The sequence below is a fragment of the Schistocerca cancellata genome, chromosome 1, assembly GCF_023864275.1.
Source record: "Schistocerca cancellata isolate TAMUIC-IGC-003103 chromosome 1, iqSchCanc2.1, whole genome shotgun sequence".
NCBI classification, from domain to species: Eukaryota; Metazoa; Arthropoda; class Insecta; order Orthoptera; family Acrididae; genus Schistocerca; species Schistocerca cancellata.
In genome coordinates, this window is record NC_064626.1 from 467,853,476 (window position 1) to 467,874,876 (window position 21,401).

Sequence of the window (21,401 nt, forward strand, 5' to 3'; positions counted from 1 at the left end):
GACGACGGTTCAATCCCGCGTCCGGCCATCCTGATTTAGGTTTTCCGTGATTTCCTTAAATCGCTCCAGGCAAATGCCGGGATGGTTCCTTTGAAAGGGCACGGCCGACTTCCATCCCCGTCCTTTCCTAATCCGATGAAACCGATGACCTTGCTGTTTGGTCTCTTCCCCCAAACAACCCAACGTATTCACTTAAACTACTACATGTAGTTGACAATAGCTATACGTCCACTTGTTTGTATTAAAGCAATTAATTCTGTTTGTGAATTAATTTGGCTACGGTGTCATAACCACTTCGTGTTGTCCCTCGAAGAACTGGAAGGGTGCAAAGTGGCTGACAGTAGCCAAGTCTCGCTAGCTCCTTTGAAAATTTCTCTCTGCCTTTCTCACAGTGCTTGCACTGATACAGGATGTGATTTACATCAGCAATTTTTAGTTAAACACGTCGACAGTAAGGTGGCTCCAACACATCAGGTGTTCCACATCACTGCAACTGCACACGCTCTACACCGTTACAGAGCCTCCACCAGCTTGAAAGTGTCCTATAATATTCCTTTGGCGTACTTCCGAGAAACCTGTCGATTTCATTCAAAAATGTTCAAATGTGTGTGAGTTCCTAAAGGAACAAACTGCTAAGGTCATCGGTCCCTAGACTTACACACTACTTAAACTAAATTACTTTAAGAACAGCACACACACCCATGCCCGAGGGAGGACTCGAACCTCCGGCGGGAGGGGCCGCGCAATGTCGATTTCGTTAAGAATGACTTGTAAAGTAGCATCTTTATAGGAACTCCCGAATCCAGTGGCAAATCTTGTCCGATATTCCGCAAGTTCGTATTTTGTCCACTACGCGACAGTGCGGAACTGTAACGAATGCCTCCGGAAGCGATTGCATAAAGGTTTATTTGCACAGAAAACTTTCCGCCGTTGCACGGCGGTTGGCCTTCGCGCGCCTTCACGTTAACCTCGGACATCAGTCGCAAGTGGAGCTCCTTAGTTGGCAGCCCGAATATTGATAGTGGTGCGGTTAGTCCACCTGCGATACATTTTCACGAAACCGGAATGCCACCAGTTCACAAACACAGCTTCAGTAACACTGCTTGACTTGAAAGCCGGAGACCAACATTCTCTGCTTCTCAAATAAATAGTTTTCTTCAGCCATGGCACACACGGGGGAAATGCATACAAACAAGCTACCAGTGTTTTTCCGTAGTTACTTCACGTGGCATACGTGATGAGTAACGTCTACGAGGTGGTCAAAATTTCAGCGACATTGAATAACTTCATGCACCAGCACTAATCTAATCTCTTAACACACTACGAGATACCGTTGAAATCCCTTCACCATCATAGTACGATGTCCTTCTTGCATTCTGACGAGCTTCCTCCGCGCTACGTGCACTCCGAGCGACTCATTCGATTTAAAACTTCGCAACAAGTGAACATGTCCACAAGTGTTACTTAAATACAAATTACATTTTCTGGAAAGGTGCGCACAAAAGTTAGTAAGCAGTCGCGCCTTTACTTCTTACATTGATCAGTTTACGGGAAACAAAATTGGGTCCTTCAGAATGACAGCTAACGCACAAAAAAGGCAACCTGCTATAAATACGTGACATTTACTACGAGCATGACATTCTTAACTCGTTGCCATCTGATTATAAAGGTAAAAACTCACAATAAAAGGCTCTTATGTTTCAGTTCTTCCATGCGGCTCACCGTTAAAACCCCGACTAAGGGTCTCGAAGAATTATGTTTAGACTTGATGGGAACAACCAGATTTAGCTTTCAGTGGCTTACAGAAGTCATTCTAGTCGAATGCAGGATACTTGTTTTCAATAGATAACTGCCAACTATTTCCCATATGTTTCTACAGACGGGGTTTCTGAATGTAGCTGGCGCTCTGCAACGAAAGCAGAAGGTAGGAGAATTGTCGCAGCCACAATCTGCTCCTCAAGAAAAGGTGAGGTGGCAGCGATCAGTTCCGTATCGTGTAGTAGTTTCGTAGCCTAAATTCAAACCTCATCGCAGTAACTTGTGGAGCGAGGGGATAAGTCATCCTGGATTCGGAAGACCCAAAGCTATTTCAAGGAAAGTAATTATATCAATTAAATAGTGATGAATATCTGTTTTACAAGACGATGCTTATTAGGGCACATTGTTTCTATCTGTTAGTGTCACGTTTACCACTCTACAAGCGTATTTATAACTATAGCGAAAGAACGGATAATGAGTTTGTTTCGCACATGAAAAATGGTCAAAAAGAGAAGTGTGAACTGAGAAGAATAGTAAACCAACCGAAATCAGCGTGAAGGAAAAACTGTGGCAATTGGTGGAGGAGGGGGGGATAGGGGAATTCTTGAAATTATGATAACGATACCGTGGATTCCTAAAAGCTTTAAAAACACACACACGCGCACCCGCACGCACGCACGCACGCACGCACACACACACACACACACACACACACACACAGAGAGAGAGAGAGAGAGAGAGAGAGAGAGAGAGAGAGAGAGAGAGAGCATTACCGAAATTGATAATGGGACAGCCGGCCGGAGTGGCCGAGCGGTTCTAGGCGCTACAGTCTGGAACCGCGCGACCGCTACGGTCGCAGGTTCGAATCCTGCCTCGGGCAAGGATGGATGTGTGTGATGTCCTTAGGTTAGTTAGGTTTAAGTAGTTCTAAGTCCTAGGAGACTAATGACCAAGGAAGTTAAGTCCCATAGTGCTCAGAGCCATTTGAACCATTTTGATAATGGGACATATTTGCTTTCCTCTCCTATATGAGAGCATCTACATACAGTTTACGCGTGATTCGAACCGTGCCACAAACACACTTTCTTATATTCTGAGCATCATTCATCGCCAGTATTGAAAGCAACAGATTAAAAATCTTAGCGTTAAGTGGGGATCCGAAGGGCGAATATACATCTGTAGCCTCTCAGTCATGCACTAAGCAAAGTTAACTACTGTCTATAATAATGCAGGGTGATTCAAAATGAATGGAACGAAAAGTATTCCTTTGACTGCAGTAATGACTTTATTTCAGAAATACACTTGTAGACTGAAGGATTAACTCTCCGAGTTCCTTTGATCATTCACAGATGTTCAATGTAGACTCCATTTGTGACACGGCAGATGTCTATGCAGTACTGTATTCTCTGATTCCCTGCCAATTCCGTTCCAGTGTAGTTCGATCAGTGGTGTTAAACGCGGCGACTATAAGGTGCCTTAGCCGTGTAAGTCCTGCGAAAATGGGGGACGTAAACCATGTCTTTACACCCAGGCGACCTGGCGAGTGCACAACGTAAAAGGCATATAATTCGACCCAGCATGACCAGTCCAACACTACGGAAGATATGCGTTGGTGTGACTACAGGATGAGGTTGTGCCAATGTGGCGGGGTTACTACAAAATGAAGTCAGGTATCCCTTCTGCCAAGTGAGACAACAACAAGAGAGAAAGCATATCGACATAGGTTAAGCCTGTAACGATAGGTTCTGCTCGTATTACCGAATTATGCTTGTACTCTTTGCCACTTAAGTGAAGTGTGGCTTCATCAGAGAACACATGTCTGCGAAATCATCCTTCTCTATTCATGCTTGAAAATCAGTGCACAATTGGCTCCGTTTTTTGGTTTATGCGCTGGTTTTAGCGGCTGCAAAATTTGAATTCTGTAAGCTTTGAACAGCAGACGCTTGTGTTACACACGCCACACTGTTGATTGTGACACATTCACTTGTCTCTCCGGGCACGAGGCGTGCATTTCCTGGCGCTCATTTCGTAGATTGTACAAATTTGCACTTCATTCTCAACAGATGGCGTCTTGCAATTTTCTTCTTGCGTGTGCATCTTGTCTCCTCAAATTGTTTTGCCCTTCTAGCGATGTTTTTACTGGGTGGTGTTACCTAACCAAACCTGGTCCAAAACGCTCTTTGAACAACGATTGTTGATGATACTTTTGCGTATTCTATAACACAATACGACATATTGCCACGATTTTGAATATTAACGACAGCGATGAAAAACAGCGGCCATTTTCCATTACTTCACTGTTGGCAATCAAAACTCCACTCCATATGTGTATTTCTGAAATCAAGTATTTACTATATTACTGTAGTCACAGGAATACCTCCTTTCTGTCCCATTCATTTTGAATCAACCTGTATTTTGATTGTTAAGTAAGTTGGAATAACGTATCGAGGTACGTGAGGACATCAGGGGCAACATGTGGTCTTGCGTTATCTCATTTAAAGGTAACATCACGGAAACTTCGAAGGTAGGGTACAGCCACCGACCTCCACACTTAAGAAATGTAACAGATGCTGTCCAAAGTACCTTCTATGCGAACGAGAGGTGATCATGTTTTGTAACGGCAGACCATTCCATCAGGCCAGGTGCTGGGCCCGTATGACAATGATAATTGCTTTCGTTCTCTCGTGGTCTCTTTACATGGAGACGTCCATCGTGATGCTGTACGCTGACCCGGGAACCATCGGCAAAGACAACGTGGGGCCACTCCTGTGTCCGGTGCTGCAGCACATACCAATGCCAGTGCGCCTCCCTCTGCTGCCGCGTTAATGACAGCCACGCTGTTCATGAGGATACTTGGCATGCTGCAAACGAGCCTATTTCCAGGCTCAAGACATGGCGTGGCTGTACGATCCAGCACGCTCGAAAGAACGAGACATCTGAATGGTGTACTCCTGCTTACATTGTGCTGTTGCAGCGAAATGTCGATAATTTCCACATCGAAGCATGTAGTACACCTAATGCCAATTAGACTTTTGTTGCATGCCGCGACCACGGTGTTGCTTTTCCGACTCTGCACTGCAGTGCTACACTGAGGTGACAGAAGTCATGCGATAGCGATATGCATATATACAGATGGCGGCCAGTAGCGCTTACGTAAGGTGTAGAAGGGCAGCGCACTGGCGGAGCTGTCATTTGTACTCAGATCATTCATGTTACAAGGTTTCCGACCTTATTATGGCCGCACGACGGGTATTATCGGACTTTGAAGGAGGAATGGTAGTTGGAAGGAAATGCATGGGACATTCCATTTCGGAAATCGTTACGGAATTCAATATTCCCAGATCCACAGTGTCAAAAGTGTGCTGAAAATACCAAATTTCAGGCATGCCCCTCACCACGGACAACGGTGTGAAGCAGTGGCATTTTCATAGATCGTCAGTGCTAACACACAAGCAACACTGCGTAAAATAACTACAGAAATCAATGTGGGACGTAAGACGAACGTATCTGTTACGATAGTGCGGCTAAATTTGGCGTTAATGGGCTGTGGCAGCAGACGATCGACGTTAGTGCCTTTGCTAACATCACGACGTAGCCTGCAGCGGCTTTCCTGGGCTTGTGACTAGCTGGACCCTATACGACTGGAAAACCATGGCCTGGTTAGATTTCAGTTGGTAAGAGCCGATGAAGGGTTTGAGGCCATGGACCCTAGTTGTCAACACGGCACCGTGCAGTCCGCAGCTCGTGGTCTAGTGGCTGCCGGCACGGTACCTCAGCGTGTTCGGTCAGGGAGCTGGTTGGCCTCTGTAATAAAAAAAAAACTGAGTGGAAGGATCAACAAACGAACAATGGTTAGCGTTGTTGCCTCTGGTCACAGGATCCCGCGTTCGATTTCCGGCCGTCCGGCCGGGTTGGGAGTTTGTTCGCCTGGGGACTGGGTGTTTGTGTTATCTTTACCATTTCATCATCATTCGTGAAAATAGCGAGATTAAACTGTGTAAAGAATGGGAATTTTACGGGCGCTGATAACTGCGCAGTTGAGCGTCCCACAAACCAATCATCATCACAAACCAAACGGCACCGTGCAAGCGTCCTCTGGTCCCACCCAACCGATCATTGACTGGAAATGGTGACGTTCGGCTACTTGGAGACTATCTCCAGCCATTCATGGACTTCATGTTTCCATGACAATGAACCATGTCACTGAGCCACAATTGTTCGCGTTTCTTTTGAAGAACATTCTCAATAATTCAAGCGAATGATCGGTCACCCAAATCGCCCCACACGAACCCCATCAAACATTTATGGAAGATAATGGAAAGGTCGGTTCGTACACTAAATTCTACACCGGCAACACTACCGCAGTTGTGGATGGCTATAGAGGCAGCAGCATGGCTCCAGTATTTCTGCAGGGGACTTCCCACGACGTGTTCAGTCCGTGCCACCTCGAGTTGCTGCATTACGCCGGGAAAAAGGAGGCCCGACACTATATTAGGAGGTATCCCATGACTTTAGTCAACTCAGTGCATATCAACATTCTTCCCTCACCTGAGACCATCAGCGATTCCTAAGATCTTCAGCCGATGGAGACCGGTGTGCGGAAACAACTTGGCGTGTCGAGACTCGGATCAGCCGACTTCTGATCCAACAATCCGCAGCTGCGACCCCAGCGATTTGCCTCCGCCAGCTCCATCCTATGAGATGTGTACGGTGACGGCCCGCTGGCTGCTGGCAGCAGGACAGCTGTGGTGCCGCCAGCAGCAGCAGCAGCCGCAGCCGGGCGCGACCTTGACCCAGGCCGGCCGCCCAAGGCCGGTGCCTCGTCCTCCACCAGACCCTGGACCCTGCCTTACTGACTCGCCAGTCGACCGCGGCAGATGCGCTGCGCTTCCACATATTCAATCCACTCGCTTGCGTTGCGCTGCGCTTATGTACCGGGTGATCAAAAAGTCAGTATAAATTTGAAAACTTAATAAAGCACGGAATAATGTAGATAGAGAGGTAAAAATTGACACACATGCTTGGAATGATATGGGGTTTTATTAGAACAAAAAAAAAACACAAAGTTCACAAAATGTCCGACAGATGGCGCTGGACAGCAAAACGTCAGTGACTGCGCATAACAGTCGTGTATAAAAGGAGCTGTAATGAGAGAGAGAATCAGATGCGCCAGCAGTCGCAGCATGTTGACGTTACCTGAAACGGCGCTTTCAGTGAAGCTGTTTGGTCAGAATGGGGAATGTGCTAATTCAGCATTACGATCCTATCGCCATAGGAAGGGGATTCGAACGGGTAAAGGTCCGTTGACAAATGCAGCTGTGGCGAGAATGATTTCGAAGTTCGAAGCCACGGGTTGTTTAGACGATAGACTCCGTAGTGGCCGACCGAGCAGAAGGCGTAATGCTGCTGAGACAGTTCAGGAAGAAATGGAGACTGTAGCGGGTTCGTCTATGCACGGGGAAGTCAGCGCTCGTGCAGTCGCACGTCGCACCGGCATTCCACACACTACTGTTTGGTTGGCACTTAGGCGTACCCTCCGATGCTATCCGTACAAAATCCATCGGCATCATGAACTGTTACCTGGCGATTTAAAGAAGCGGAGGGCATTTGCGGTGTGGGCGTTTCAAAAGATGGCGGAAGATGACGATTGGTTGAGTAACGTGTTGTGGACCGACGAAGCTCATTTCACGCTCCGAGGGTCTGTCAGCGCCCACAACTAGAGAATTTGGGCTACCGAAAATCCTAGAACTGTCGTTGCACGACGAGAAAGTCACGGTATGGGTTAGATTTACCACGTCTACCGTTATCGGCCCTATTTTCTTCGAGGAAATGCGTGATTCTGGTTTTGTAACTGCTACCGTGACGGGTGAGAGGTACGCCGATATGTTACAGAATCGCATCTTCCCCAGCCTGGCTGATAAACACCTGCTGGAACGTACGATGTTTATGCAGGATGGCGCTCCACCCCATATTGCTAGACGCGTGAAAGATCTCTTGCCCGCGTCGTTTGGTGATGATCGTGTGCTCAGCCGCCACTTTCGTCATGTTTGGCCTCCCAGGTCCCCAGACCTCAGTCCGTGCGATTATTGGCTTTGGGGTTACCTGAAGTCGCAAATGTATCGTGATCGACCGACATCTCTACGGATGCTGAAAGACAATATCCGACGCCAATGCCTCACCATAACTCTGGACATGCTTTACAATGCTGTTCACAACATTATTCCTCGACTACAGCTATTGTTGAGGAATGATGGTGGACATATTGAGCATTTCCTGTAAAGAACATCATCTTTGCTTTGTCTTACTTTGTTATGCTAATTATTGCTATTCTGATCAGATGAAGCGCCATCTGTCGGACGTTTTTTGAACTTTTGTATTTTTTTGGTTCTAATAAAACCCCATGTCATACCAAGCATGTGTCAATTTGTACTTCTCTATCTACATTATTCCGTGATTTATTCAGTTTTCGCCGGCCGAAGTGGCCGTGCGGTTCTAGGCGCTGCAGTCTGGAACCGCGAGACCGCTACGGTCGCAGGTTCGAATCCTGCCTCGGGCATGGATGTGTGTGATGTCCTTAGGTTAGTTAGGTTTATGTAGTTCTAAGTTCTAGGGGACTAATGACCTCAGAAGTTGATCACCCGGTACACCTGCTTCGGGTACGTATTCTACCGTACCCACTCCTCCTCTGTCGCCGTTTGGACAACTGCCGAGAATTCAGTACATATTTGATCGATCGATCGACCATGTTGCTGCACCGCTTTCCGAAATGACAATTGGTGATGCTACAACATACAAATGGCATATATCGCCGTGAACCGCTCACAAGCGTAAAACCGGCACGTTTCATGAGCACAGATTTACAGTTGTCCACATTCGCAATTGTTGATGTGTTTGATAACGGCTGTAATCACCGCGGTGCCTGTTCCTTAGGACATACTTGCATGTCCGAAGGAACATTGCATCATACTTCTGAACAACAGAGACACTGCAGTTTCGAAATGCGAAGTTTACACCGTCAAACTCCTATACAATATTTATCAAAATTGGTGGAGATGTTCACCACATAACGGGCATTAAATGATTAAACTTGCATTCGATTCGGAACTGATGTCCATCAACATCAGTCTTGTATTCGTTGTGGTGTGGAAGCAAACTCTCTCCGATTGCCGTCTTAAGTCTGAAATGCATGCTGCATCAGTTCATGAACGCCGTTGACTAGAGGTTGGGATGAGAGTACATCACTTGCCACGTATGCTCTATGGGTGACAAATCATGTGACCGGGTGACCACTCAATGCAACTGTGGTGTGATTTGCATTGTGTGGTCTTGCATTATCCTATTGGTGTATGTCAACTGCTACCATGGTGGTCAAGATATCACAACAGAGTTTTATCATTCTTGAACATATTGGTGGGCATCAACCTCCCTATAACACTTATCAAATCAGTCCTATTGCCACAGTTAACAGGTCCCCGCATCAAGATTCCAGGAGTTGGAGAAACGTGGGTCTTGACAATTGCTGCTGCCTGTGACCTTTATCTAGGTCGTCAATAGACACGCTAGCGTCGATTTGACAGCTACTAACAGAAGCGAGGCTCATCACTGTATACCACAGAATGTCACACAGTGTCCTTTGACTCTGATTCTACACCACGCAAGACTGTTGTCTGTGGTATAGTGACAGCTGCATACCGCGCGTGGCAAGTCAAGATCTCGACCTAGCTTCTAGTAATTTGTCTCGACCATTCGCGGCGAATTCTGCCTGTAAAATCCGTCTATCCGTCATAGCCACCCCAACCACCCTACATTCTCGTGGCATAGCCCTTGTGGAAGGAGTCGTGCCTACTCTTGTCTCGTCACCCCTCGTGCTGCAGTCATTGCACTACATCAGTCGTTGTGATGCGTAAGGATGAAATTTTAACAAACATATCCCACATGCATCGAAATGCTGGAGTTATCAGTTGCATTGCCTCGGCCACATATTCGATCGTTGTGACTCATGGATATTCGTGGCTAAATATTGATATGAGGTTCCAAGCATGAAGCACTGTGTCGTGGACTATTACTGTGTAATACCCAATGAGAGCCGGCACCATTGCCAACAGTACAACGGCCTTTATTTTGCTTTTGAATAATCTCTCTTAATATTGTTCATGTCATCTAAAACACGTACCGTAACTAATCAACTAAAGGTTGTTGATTGACAGTGGCAGGCTGTTGGCTTAATTGTTATTTCTAGCAATCATCTGATTCAATATAAGAAAATCGACTGGTTACAGGGACACTGAGTATCAACTTCCTTGGATTTTACACCAATAACAGAGGTGGGTAGCTAGCTATAAAAACATATCTACGGGATTTACTCATGGACTTCTACCTAAACACACTCTATGGGAGAAAAGCGCACCACGAAGAAATTATCCGAATGGAACGGAATACGCTAGATGTGACGTACATGTACAGACAAACAAACGATTACAATTTCAGAAAAGTTGGATAACAGATTCAAGTGAAACATCTTCACAAATTCAGCACGTCAATAACGTGTTGATCCATCTCTGTCCCTAATGCAAGCAGCTATTCGGCTTGGCATTGACTAATAGATTTGTTTGATGTTCTCCTGAGCGATATCGTGCCAAATTCTGTCGAAGTGGCGTGTTATATGGTCAAATCAGGAGTTGGTTAGAGACCCTACCCCTAATACTCAAAACGTCCTCAGTTTGGGAGAGATCCGGCGATTTTACTGGCCAAGGCAGGGTCTGACCAGCTCGATGACAAGCAGTACCACCTCTCGTCGACGTACCGCTATGCTGTAATGGTGCCTCGGACGAGAATCAAAGCGATCTTGCTATGAAATGAAATGGCAGCCCAGACCATAACTCCTGGTTGTCAAGAACCTATGGAGCATTATGTGCAGGGCTCTCCAACCAGCTCGTGATTTTGACGATCTAACGGACGAAAGGGACAGAAAGGGGCACGATATCTCTCAGGAGGCCACCCAACAAATCTATGAATCAATTCCAAGTCGAGTAACTGCTTGCATAAGGACCAGAAATTGACCAACACGTTATTGCCTTTTTCAATTTGTGAAGCTCTTTCACTTGAATAAATTATCCTATTTTTCTCTGAAATTTTAGTCATTTGTTTGTCTATAAATGTATGTCATATCTCATGATTTGCGTCCCAGTCGCATAACTGCTTCGTGGTTCGCCTGTTTTTCAGTGTATAAGGGGCAGTCAAATGAAAACGAGATAGATGGGAGAAAAGTAGAGTGTTTCTTATTTCAAAAGTAATCGCCATAAGTTTGTACACATTTATACTATTGTGGAGTAAGACTGTGAATGTCTCGATGGACAATTTCCCGTAGCACCGGAACGGTACCTCTGCGTCCGAGAGGTCGACTGCCGCGAATGTTTTTCTCCAGGGCTTCAAAAACATGGAAATCGCATGGGGAGAGATTAGGACACTACGAAGGATGTGTAAGGGTTTCCCAGCGGAAGTTCTGCAGCGTACTATGTGCTCTTCTAATCCTTATTATCTTCGTTTAATCCTGATTATTCAGATTTGATCGGGTGGCGGAAAAAATGATGTTCCTATCAGTGAATCGTGAAACCTGTACGACAAATTCAACCTGGTATGTGTTTCAGGCAGTATTGTTTCAACATATCCAGCTGTTAAATCAACATATAGCCAGAGTGGGAACTTAAGACTATAAATAAGTACACGAGACTCAGTGCAAGAACTCACGTGAACCACTGCCTTCTGTCTCTGTTGTTTAGTTGTCTTGGGCACAACGAAACCTGATGTACATTCAGCCCATTTTCAAGTTCACGCGTTTTCTTCTCACTTGTTAAATTTGATCATTATAAAAACAAACAAGATTGCTACGTTAAGCAGCCAATAAAATGTTCAGCTCACTTGTTCATAACAGGCAAAATGTAATTTTACTGGTGTAACCCTTTGTCAGAAAAGTTCTACGACAAGTTTTTTTTATTTCTGAATTTGCAGTGCTAAAAAGGAACAAATGTTGTTTTTACGCTACCTGGTATGAGCGTCCTTTAAATGACCTTGACCATGTTTCTCCGCAAACTCAGTGGTGACAGGTCTTTTGACAGGTCTTTTCTTAGCAACACACTATTTGGGCTCTTAGCGCATTGGTTACGGTGACATAATGGATGCTGACTGTGAGCAAAGAGTGAACATTAAGTTCTGAGTTACGCTCGGGAAAACCCCTAGAGAAACGTAGACAGTGATTAAGCAAGCATATGCAGGCGAAGCACTTTCAAGAAGTCGTGTTTACGAGTGGCAAAAAGATTTCCTGAAGGCAGAGATTCAATGCAAGACGATCCCAGAGCCGGTCGGCCACCTGTAGCCTATATCGATGCAAAGGTGGAGCGTGTAACACAGTTATTGCAAGAAGACCTTCTTGTAACTGTGCGCGCGACATCAGAAGAACTTAATTTGACTCGTGATGTGTGTCATAAGTTTTTACGTGAAGATTTATGGAAACGAAAACTTAATGCAAAACTCGTCCCTCACACACTAACAGACGAAGAGGAAGAGGGAAGACGAAGAATTTTGGCAGAACTACTAGACAGAGCCAGACGTGATCCCACATTTCTGTCAAAGGTTGTTGCTGGGGATGAAAGTTTGTGGTACCAGTATGACCTCATACGAAGTGTCAAAGTGCTGAATGGCGAAGTCCTGGATCACCAGCCACAAGAAAAGTCAAACGACAACCTTCGAGAACAAAGACACTATTGATTGCATTCTTTGATACTAAGGGAATATTTCATCATGAGTATGTTCCTCCAGGTCAAACAGTGAACCAAACTCATCACATCAAAGTCTTGAAACATTTGCGACAAACAATTCGACGTTCCCGCCTGGATTTGTGGCATTCTCTGGACTGGTTCTTACGGCATGTAAGACCCCACACTGCTTCATCTGTCACCGAATGTCTGGACGGGCATTCTGTTATTGCCATCTCATAACCGCCAAATTCGCCTGACCTCTCGCCTTACGATTTTTTCTTGTTTCCGCGAGTGAAAGGCGACTGAAAGGAAAGATTCGTCAAGATATCGCGGACATTCCACGGGCTGTAACAAATGGACTTACAAGCACCGCAGTTGGAAATTTCGAAGACCTCCAGAAACATTGGCAACTCTGTGGTCTACTTCGATAGGAGCTAAGTTCGTTATTTGGTAAGTGCAGTTTCCTTTAAATAAAAAAAAAATAAAAAAACCTGGCCCTGAACTTTTCTGACAAAGAGAGTATATAATGTTACAAACTCACAGTTAATCCACAGTCCACAGAGGTACTGAAAAGCACAAAATATCGCATACACCGCTCAGTCTACATGTTGCTCCCCTTCGACCTCAGAAGCAATTTCATGTCCGTGCGGATGGTAGTGTTCGATTGAATTGAAACTGCTAAGTCGATAAATTTATCTATATACATGCAAATAACGGATAGATGTATATTATTTATATATATATATAAATTACTGAATTTAGTGCGTAAATAAATTACTGATTTGAAACTTCCTGGCAGATTAAAACTGTGCGCCCGACCGAGACTCGAACTCGGGACCTTTGCCTTTCGCGGGCAAGTGCTCTACCAACTCAGCTACCGAAGCACGACTCACGCCCGGTCTCACAGCTTTACTTCTGCCAGTATCTCGTCTCCTACCTTCTAAACTTTACAGAAGCTTTGCAGGAGAGCTTCTGTAAAGTTTGGAAGGTAGGAGACGAGATATTGGCAGAAGTAAAGCTGTGAGACCGGGCGTGAGTCGTGCTTCGGTAGCTGAGTTGGCAGAGCACTTGCCCGCGAAAGGCAAAGGTCCCGAGTTCGAGTCTCGTTCGGGCACACAGTTTTAATCTGCCAGGAAGTTTCATATCAGCGCACACTCCGCTGCAGAGTGAATATCTCATTCTGAAATTACTGATTATTTTACGAGTCCAGTTCTTTTTTACGTTTAACTTCAATGGCGACATTGAGAGTCCAACATTTTGGCGGAACAGCATTGCACGACGTCGCATTCCTGTTTCGGGTATGGTTATTCCAAATGTGTATTTATGCGTTTGACACAATTGTATTCGATTCAAAGCGAAGCACACGCGTACTTCTGGAGCACCATAATCGCGTAACGAGTTTTTTTTTAATCGTTAGATCAGGGTAAAAAAGCCATATATCATAAAACAGGACGACGAGGCTGTCAAATGTGAAACCACGCTACGAGGGAAAATAAAGGCAAACAAATTGGTCCTTCTTTGCATGAGGGAAACAATTTGGCCAAGAAAGTGGTGGTGCGATTGCTCGTCAACGCTACCACAAATAATCACACAACAATTTACGCTATTAGAAGGCGTATGTGTTGCAATAATAAATGAGCTAACTTCGTACTTTTCCTCATTTAAAACAAAGGGACCGGCAAACTCCCTTAATCTGTTTTTACAAGAACAGTATCAATGCGATTTACAAAGGTAGATCGGTATTTAAGTGCATAGTATCCCATCCACTGTGATGCAGCACGCTTTAACTACAGGAAACAAAGATCGTACACCCATACATCGACCAGAAAGAATGAATGTTTCTGAATCACATGACAATTCAAGGACGGACAGCAACAAGAAAACTATGAACCGCTGACAAACTCTCTCATGAGTGAGCGGCAGGCGGGAAATTCCGACGGGAGTGCTGGTAATCTGACAAACATACTACGCCAGAGCCATTCCCTCACGCTTTTGCACTGCATTGATTTATTTTTATTTCCTACTTGTATAGTTGAAAGAAACTCTGCCGTCCACCCGTTTCATTTAAGAGAAAAATGACTTTCTTTGTCTCTGAACACTGAATGATTGAGGCCAAATGATGACACGAAATGATTCCCGGCAAGATCATATCCGACCCAGTACAGCCATAATTAACAATTTTCACTGGACATTCCACATTTACAATCATTAACACACTGGACTAGCATTAAGAAAAATTCACTTCCTCCTATGCACATTTAGGCTCCGTTGATTTCTCTAAAGCGCTTTAACAGGAGCCGGGATGGTTTGTTAGATAAGGACTCAGACGATTTCATGCCCCATCCTTTCCAATCTGAGTTTATGTTCTGTCTCTAATGATCTTATCAACGGCGCTAAACTTTCAGGTTCCTCTGCTTCTTCGAAAGTAAGCTCTCCTTAGCTGCCGAAATTGATTCACTATCAGTTTAGATATAGTCTTTTTAATTCCTGGAAGAACTTGGCGATATCGTCCGACAAGTATAAAAGAGAAAGGGACAGATATAATGTTTTCGACAGTCGAGTGGAAATAAACAAATATTTCCTTCCGGCTGACGGCTATCAGTCTCATTACTCGAGAAATGCAGTAAACTGCAGTCGTTGATTTACTACTAATGTATTTTTCCCAGCGGCAACCTCTACTGCAGAGTTACTAGCTGTCAGTAACGCCATATGGAGGTAGCCAAAGGATTTTCAGAAACGAAAGTGACTTTGGCTACAACGGCTGTGGAAATTAACTTAAAATGCTTCGCTTCTAATTAATTTATGTTCAGAGAATCACAGGAATTTTGCAGTAGACCAAGGTTTTTGACATTGGATATCCGAGTCTATGGAAGCAGATGAGTACTTTTAAATGTACCCTTTGAAAAAGTCTGTAAAAGACATGAGGAACGATAGTTTCCTTGGGCCGTATATGAAGGTTCTCCTCCTCCCATTCAGGGGCGGAGCATTGGACGACTGATTTTTACATGCTTATTTGCGAGCTTTAATGAACCTTATCTTAACATGACCGACCTTGGGCGGGCTTACATAAAGATCTAACGGATATTACCGGACTTCATATTACCAACTAGTTCTTGAAATTATTCAATAGGTATATTCTCCGACCTTTTCCGAATGTAAGGCAAGTCACATATTTCGGCATCTCTGTCATACTATCTCCTAGGGAATATAGAAACAAAAGAGATCCCAACGACACTGTCCAGACAACGACATTGCAATATAGATTCCACAAGTGTTGTAAAATTAACTCCTTTCATACGTAAAATGCAAGCCTCCAATAGTCAACAGGTTTACCCAAGCTTGCTAAATGTATTACCTGACACGGAAAACTAGTGTCGCTGTATTTTATGCTCCCGCTCTCTACTGTGACTCGTCGTGTAAGCAAGGGAGACTATACTTTAACAATGTGAAATTTTGTTCAAGTGGTTATATGCGATGTTTTCTTCCATCAAAACGCCACACCTATACATGCACTTCATTTCCAAAAAGTCTAATTTTAATATTTGAGCGCATAAGAAAGCGAAGCACACTCGCACCTGCAACAAAGCTTAATGTGTTCCGAGAAGGCTTCGACGAATAAATAAATAAAATAATATCTGGGAACTCTTAATACTGGGTTATTCAAAAAGGAGCATATTTCAAAAGTCTATTTCTCACAAACTACAAAGAAAGCACGTGCCAGCATACCTGCACGGAGAAGGGTTAAGATTTTAAGGTTCAAACTGTTAAGTACTCAGTGTGAGTACCACATGATACATGCCCCAAATGTCAAAACGGCAACTCATTCCTCTCCAAAAACACCTATCAGCTGGTCCCTAGTTATCGAATTTATAGCCTTAAATAATTCGATGTCGCAGATCATCACGGGTAGCAAAATGGGACAAAATCGCCTACTTTTTTATATTTCCACATATAAAAACCACAGAGGGCGGTGACCTGGGAAGCCACTGAAACTGACCTTCTGCTCTTCCTCTTCTAAGTCAGCATCCGGGGGTGGTGTTAATCAGGTAACTTCGGACGTGGTGTACTGCTTACTCGTGTTGTGGATTTCCTAGGGATCCTTTCATGAGTTACACGGATACGCTCGACATTTTTATCCCATGTGTATCGACGACCCTTGCTTTTCCGTTTGCAGATGCAACCATGTTCTACGAATTTTCAATGCAACTCATAAATCTGCATATGACAAAGCGGCTCTTTGTGGATTTGTCAGCAAAATGGACGTTGCACGTTAACAATGGATTATAACCGTGTTAATTGCAGTACACAAAACGGTGATTCCAGTAGTGTCACCATTTTCCTACAAATAAGCAATTTGTGCTACTACGGCTCTGAACTGAATGTCTATGCGTACTGTTCAAAACTTTCAACTTTCTCTGTCTGGGAGCGTGATTTGTGGTGAGAGGCAAATTTTCAGATCTGGTCCTTCTTTTTGAATAATCCAGTATGCTACGCCAAGAGTAGCATGCTAGGTGCTTTTTTTCTGCTGCACCTGAAATTAGTTGGTTGTTTAGTTTGGGGTATAAAGGGACCAAACTACAGGGTCATCAGTCCCTTTTTCCTAACGCAAGCAAGGCTCAGTGTACAAAAACACGCAACACCACATCTAAAAAGAAAACGAATCGAACGAACAAAAAACGGGGAAAACATACAACAGAAGGAAAAGTAGAAGAAGGTATTAAAACCATAGAGCATATGGTCTGGGCTGGCTGATTACAATAATAAAAGAGGATGAGCCAGCTAGCCTGCAACACATTAAAATGTCCATCCCGAAAAGAAAAGGCAAGATGATCACATGTACAGAAAAGACGATCATCGAGACCAACAAATGCAAAGAAAGTGCGACAGAGTTAAAATGGAGGGAGGGTGGCGACCTCACAGAGAAGGCTAAATGCCCAACCTTAGATGGTACGATAAAAACCCTCCTCACGAATAAAACGTAAAACTAAATCTGCTGTTGAGGTATTGTCGCCCAACACCGAAGGTAGGGTGCTTGGAAGGTTTAAAGTCCGCCGCAGAGCGGCTAAAAGTTGACAGTCCAGCAAGATGTGGACGACAGTCTTATTGAGCTGTAGTGACACCGAGATGGGTCCTCTCGACGAAGGAGGTAGCCATGTGTTAGCCATGTATGGCCAATGCGGAGCCGGCAGAGAACCACAGAGTCCCTGCGAGAGGCCCGCATGGAGGTCTTCCACGCATTTGCAGTCTCCTTAAGGGCACGCAGTTTGTTGTGTGTACTGAGATTATGCCATTCCGTCTCCTAAAACTGAAAAACTTTGCGGCGTAATAATGATCGCAGGTCAGTTACAGGGATGCCGATTTCCAGATGCGGTTTCCGTGACCTGTTTGGCCAGCCTGTCGGCAAGTTCATTTCCTGGGATTCCGACGACGCCTGGGGTACACACAAACACCACAGAGCGACTGGACCGTTCCAGGGCACAGATGGACTCCTGGATGGTCGCTACCAAAGGATGACGGGGGTAACACTGGTCGATAGCTTGTAGGATGCTCAAGGAGTCAGTGCAGAGAAGAAACGACTTGCCAGGGCAGCCATCTGGCAAGGAGTGCTGTTCAATATGTCCTCCATGAACATACGCGAAGCCAACGTGACTATCAGCCATCGAGCCGTCAGTGTAACCCACTTCATGGTCCCAGTACATGTCAAGAATCGAGAAAAAGTGACAGCAGAGAGCTGCAGGGTCAACTGAGTCCTTAGGACCATGTGAAAGGTCCAGGCGAAGCTTCGGCCTAGGTGTACACCATGGAGGTGTACGTGAATTGACCTCGATCATAGGTGGTAAAGGCAAGGACTCCACTTCAGATAGAAGAGATAGGACGCGAACCGTAATCTTAAGCCCTGACCTGGGCCTCCGATGCGGGAGATGAACCGCCGTGAATGGAAAAAGGAGACGGTAAATTCGATGCTCAGGAGAACTATGAATGGAGAACTAACCTTCAATGGAGGGACTCCGGCGTCCACCAGGACGCTGGTTACCGGACTCGTCCTAAAAGCTCCTGTTGCCAGTCGAACGCCACAGTGGTTCACTGGGTCGAGTAAACGCAACGCTGAGGGCGCCGCCGACCGATAAACCAGACACCCATAGTCAAGGCGGGATTGAACAAGGGCTCTGTAGAGCTGCAGCAGCGTAAAGCGACATGCACCCCAGTTAGTGTTGCTCAGGCAGCGGAGGGCATTGAGCTGCTGCCAGCACTTCGCTTCAGCTGACGAAGATGAGGAAGCCACGTCAATCAGGCGTCGAAAACCAGTCCTAAGAATAGATATGTCTCCACTACAGTGAATGGATCGTCATTAAGGTAAAGATCTGGTTCCGGATGAACGGTACGACGCTGACAGAAGTGCATGACACACGACTTCGCGGCTGAAAACTGGAAGCCGTGGGCTAGAGCCCATGACTGCGCCTTGTGGATGGCTCCCTGTACGCGCCGCTCAGCAACACCAGTACTGGAAGAGCAGTGCGAAATGCAGAAGTCGTTTGCATACAGAGAAAGTGAGACCGACGGTCCGACAGCTGCTGCTAGACCGTTAATGGCCACTAAAAGCAGAGATACACTCAATACAGAGCCCTGGGACCCCATTCTCTTGGATATTGGGGGGGGGGGGACTATGGGAGGCACTAACTTGGACACGGAAAGAATGGAGAGATAGGAAATTTTGGATGAAAATCGGGAGCGGGCCCCAGAGACCCCCCACTCACATAATGTGGCAAGGATATGATGTCGCCAGGTCGTGTCGTAAGCTTTTCGTAAATCAAAAAAAGACGGCAACCAGGTGTTGTCGTCTGGAAAAGGCTGTTCGGATGGCAGACTCGAGGGAAACTAGATTATCAATGGTAGAGCGACCCTGGCGGAAACCGCCCTGGCATGGAGACAGTAGCCTACGTGACTCCAGGAGCCAACACAACCGCCTTACCATACGTTCTAACAGCATACAAAGAAAGTTGGCGAGGCTGATGGGCCGATAGCTATCCACATCAAGCGGGTTTTTACCGGGTTTGAGCACTGGAATGATGGTGCTCTCCCACCATTGCGATAGAAAGACGCCATCGCACCAGATCCGGTTGAAGTTGACGAGATGTCGCTTGTAGTCGGACGAGAGATTTTTGATCATCTGACTGTGGATCTGATCTGGCCCAGGAGCTGTGTCGGGGCAATGTGCAAGGACGCTGGGGAGCTCCCACTCTGTAAATGGAGCATTATAGGGTTCACTGTAACGCACAATGAACGAGAGGGCTTTCCTTCCTTTCCATCCGCCGTTTGAGGGTGCGAAATGCTGGGGGATAATTGTCTGACGCGGAGCTCGAGTATAGTGCTCGGCAATTGTGTTCGCGTGTGTAGATAACACGCCATTGATGTTAATGCCAGTAACACCTGTCGAGGTCTGGTACCCACAAACACATCTCATCTTCTTCCAGACTTGAGAAGGTGACGTATGGCAATGACACCCAATGGTCGAGAACTACCTCTACCAACACGCCTGTTTCCGTCTTTTTATAAGCTGGCGAAGGCGGACGCGGAGCCGTTTAAAAGCTATAAGGTGCTCTAGAGAAGGGCGCTGCCTATGTCGCTGTAGAGCTCGCCGACGCTCTTTAATGGCCTCAGCGATTTCCGGCGACCACCAAGGTACTGACTTTCGCCAGGGTCACCCTAAAGAACAAGGGATCGTGTTTTCCGCCGCAGAAACGATCGTTCTAGTGACCTGCTCAACTACCACATCGATGGTACTATGTGGGGGAGGTGGGGGAGATTCACGGTGACAGCAGAGGTAAAAGCCTCCCAGTCTGCCTTGTTTAAAGCCCATCTTGGTAGACGTCCAGGGGAATGGCGCTGGGGGAGTGACAGGAAGATGGGAAAGTGGTCACTGCCTGTGTGGTAGTGACAGCCACAGCTTCAAGAGGCGTCTGAAGGGGCGCAGGTCCATTGCATACTGAGTTCAGGACATAGACACATACTCCGCCTGAAACTCTATTATCCCCTATAGCTGCGAAGGGCAGGGGTCTGCATTGCCGGGAACCAGGTTTCCTGGAGGGCAATGCAGAAAGCAGGTGTAAAGCTTAACAATTGCCTTAGCCAGGTGGTGGAAAAAATCGCAGCAATTCCACTGGAGGATGACATTATCGTGAGGCTGGGAAGGCATGAAGCACGCAAGAAGGCAGGTTACGCCTCAGGGTCACCTGCTGCCACCGACTGAGTGTTTGTATCCACTCCTATTGTGGATGAGGCATCAGTGAGATCCAGGTCCTCAGGGGACGATGAGATCTCCATCTCACCCGCAGATGAAGGATTGGTAGGGAGTGGTAGTGTTGGGGCCACCGGAGGATCCTTTTCCTTAGCAGACCCTTTCGCTTCTCTTTAGAGGCTTGACGGGAGAGGACTTCTCTGAAGTAGCTTCACGCATGGAGGAAGACTGTGAAGCTCTTTGTCCAGCAGCTTTTGGCTCCTTTAGCCAATGGCGAGTGTCCGCTGTAGCATTAGTTGAGACCTTGGAAGAGAGGGTCCCGAGGGACCCCTTCCACACGAGAGGAGCCGAAGGAGGCTATTGCTTCTCTTGCTTGAGGGAGAGGACTGATGTACCCTGCATTAGGGGGGGGGGGGGGGCGCTTGCTCCCGAAGTAGGTACTTTGGGAGCAACAAAAGCAGATTTTTCCCCCTACCACCAAGGGGGCAGATACAATCTGTTCGTGGCACAGAGTGTGGTACTGCTGGAACTTGTGATGGTGATGGTAATGTAGCTGCAGCATATGTGGACGTCAACCAAATTGGGTGTAATAGTTCAAATTTACGTTTAGCCTCTTGGTAAGTCAATCGGTCCAGGGTCTTGTACTCCATGAT

At 46.0% G+C, this 21,401-nt stretch overlaps 1 protein-coding gene across 4 annotated transcripts in view; it reads right to left on the reverse strand.

Annotated features, from left to right (window-relative positions):
* LOC126177072 (steroid hormone receptor ERR1) overlaps positions 1–21,401 on the reverse strand; it is a 474,719-nt gene that overhangs the window by 275,623 nt on the left and 177,695 nt on the right. The window lies entirely within an intron of this gene.